At 43.8% G+C, this 3,034-nt stretch overlaps 1 pseudogene; it reads right to left on the bottom strand.

Moving 5' to 3' along the window:
• Positions 1–565: 565 nt before the first annotated feature.
• Positions 566–2,164, bottom strand: LOC147454987 (9-cis-epoxycarotenoid dioxygenase, chloroplastic-like; annotated as a pseudogene).
• Between the last annotated feature and the right edge of the window lie 870 nt (positions 2,165–3,034).

Genomic DNA, 3,034 nt, shown 5'->3' on the forward strand with positions numbered 1-3,034 from the left:
TAATTGACATTATATGAAAAACATGATCTATGCCCTAAGCAAGAGTTAGGACATGAATTATATACTAGTGCTAGCCCAAAATAAGCCAAAAGATAGCAATTTTTATTTTAAAACTTTGAAGGAATCAACATTATATACCCATGTGGAGAGATGTGAGAGAGGAATGAAGGCATGTATGGGTTGATATGAGAGAAAGAGGGGGGGGGGGGGGGGGGGGGGGGGTGTTTGGGTTCAAGAGAATTATATATTTCTTTAGAAATTTCCATCAATATATCCAAGCTTGCTTTTTTTTATAAATAGGATTGTTTAAAGAAACATAATATTATGTCCTTTGGAGTATTAAGGAAGATTTATTTGTTGGTAACCTAGATTGAACAAACATGCTTAATTGTCTTCAATTCCAATTCCGTTGGAAAGTCACCTCTCAAGATGCCATGGAAGCCATAGGGAACTCGAGATCCAATGGAAAAATCACGTATCAAACTAAAAGATTTTAGCATCTTGCTTTTGCAATTATAATGCACTAGATGGCATGGTAATGACAATGGAAAATTTAGCTATCAAACTAAAATATTCTAGCGTCTTGCTTTTGCAGTTGTGATGCACTAACAAAGAGGCTATGAAAACCATAGAGAATGAGAGTTGGCATGGTAATGGCAGCAACTATGGCTAGACTAGGAGATTTAGCATCCATAATAACCAGCTTTGAGCATTTTTTCACTTCATCGTGAACGTAAGTGACAAGGTATCCATCATCCTCATGTAACTATTGATCATTTATAAGACCTTGTGGGTTGCTTATAGAAGGTGCCTCTAAATCTACTTTACACACCCATGAGTATTTGGGCCATGGCCCATAAGTACATAAGTAAATAAATCTTGTCTTTTGGACAAGATAATTCTCATTTATCCTTCCCATGTCAATATTAGCATGACTTACTTTCTCACTTCTTCTTTTGCCCATCTATAGATTAAACCTAAATTTGGTTAGCCTACTCTGTATCATCTCCATATCTGTGAATACAAGCGCTAATGGTTGAATGACACAACTCACCATTACAACCTCGTCATCTTCTTCCCATGCATTCAAAAAGTGCATGCAAGTGCCAAACTTGGGTGGGCACTCAAACCATTTCATGTTGGATTGTTTATCATCATATCTTGGTTGAATTCCCACTCTAGGCCACTTCTTCTCGTCAATGACAATAGGGGATCCTCCTTTGATCAAATTGTGCAATCTAAACATGATTTGGTGCTCCTTTTGATATTGCGAAATCATGCACCAATGTGGGCTCTGTGATTGTGATAGGGATATCTTTCAATTTTTCTCCACGTGCAACTCTAAAGTATCTAAAATACGGTGGGATCAACAAGTTGTAGCTAAAAGAGAACATCTCATTAGTCATAGGGTCCACTTTTGGATGAGCACTCATGCTTGACTTCAGCTTACCTCCAAAATCAAATATACCCACACTGTGAATGTCTCCATCATAGGACAAATTAAGGCAACGAGGCTTGTCATCTTCAGACATTGCAAGAACCTTGCTATTGAAGTATACTAGACCAGCATTGCCAGAGCCAAATCCTTTCGACATGTCAATGATGTCGGTAATATGCCTAAGCAGTAGTACAAGTAGCTTTGCAATGCCCTTAAGTCCATTGAGCTCTCCAATTGGCCTAACAAAAAGGGGCCTCTTAGCAGCTTCTTCGTAGACAAAACGGTTAGTGCGTATGTACCGGCATACATGCATGCACTGCACTCCCATTATTGATAGTGACAGCATGTATCATGCCATCTCCATCAAAGTAGTGGTAGTTAGAGGTCGGGGGGTGCAAGGAGTTAGGTCCATTGCGAAGGAAGACGCCATTGAGGGAGGGAAGGAGGGAGGGAGGGATGGTGCCTTCAATGTGGGGGCAGGGAGTAGGGGGGCTCATGGGAGAGGGGGGCAAAGTTCGAAGAGAGGTAGATATTAGGGGAATGGGGGGCGGTGTGAATGAGCCCTTGAAAGATGGTACAAATGTGGGAGAAGGGCGAGCGAGGGTGGCCGTTATTAGAAGAGTGGGTTGGTGGGTTGGCGGCATGGTGTAGAAAGAAAGCAAGCGGCACCAAGGATCTACTTAGCTTGGGGATGGGACAGGCAAGAGGCATAGGCAGAGCTGCCATAACGATTGTGTGCCGTGAGTGCGAGAGAGAGAGAAGGAGAGAGAGAGAGAGAGAGATTGTGTGTACGGTATTGTGTGCGCGCTCATTTATGTGTGAAGGGGAAGAGGCTGCGCTTTGCAAGAGCCAATGAGCGAGGCTGTTTTATAGAGGAGCAACCCTTGACCCCTTGACTGACGCAAAAGCGCACGTCATTTCGTAAAAAGACCACGTTGTATGTAAAGTAGGCCCAAGAAAACCTAGCACACAAGAAGAAGTAAAATTGATCCTCTTATGGCCTCCTCTACACTTATTCACTCACTGTTGGCTAGCACTTTATTGTTAGCCGCACCCCTTATGCCTCCTCCTAACTTACTCGCTCTACGATCGGATAACCCATTAATTAGATGTCAAGATTCGCTCCAACACTAATCGCAAAACCATAAGCTCACATTCCTCGCCCGTTCCCACATAGACACACATGACCGTTGTGTCACTGCCCTGTTGTAGTTGCAACTCTTCGTTCTCTTGACAACGGGCACCCGCTTGCCCTCGGTTCTGGCTACCAATGGTCGTTAACAGTCATCATACATCCTCCTACCCTCTTGTTCTACCTATCACCATCACGTCACCCGTTTGCACTCTCAGACCTTGCCCACAAACGAGAGAGAGAGAGAGAGAGAGAGAGAGAGAGAGAGAGACTAAGACAGAGAGAAGCAAGGTAGGCTTGGCTCCTGCCCAACCCACCTCTTCTACCATGCTGGCTCATGTGCTCGAAATCCCTACTGTAGAAACTTGCAATTCTCTCTGGCCCCGTCCACTCTTTGCTTGCACCTCCAAATGGGCGAGCCCAACCTGCAATAGAGCAATGCAACTCACGGTTGTCATCTCTCT

This window comes from Adiantum capillus-veneris, chromosome 7, assembly GCF_014529385.1.
Source record: "Adiantum capillus-veneris isolate H3 chromosome 7, ASM1452938v2, whole genome shotgun sequence".
Lineage (NCBI taxonomy): Eukaryota > Viridiplantae > Streptophyta > Polypodiopsida > Polypodiales > Pteridaceae > Adiantum > Adiantum capillus-veneris.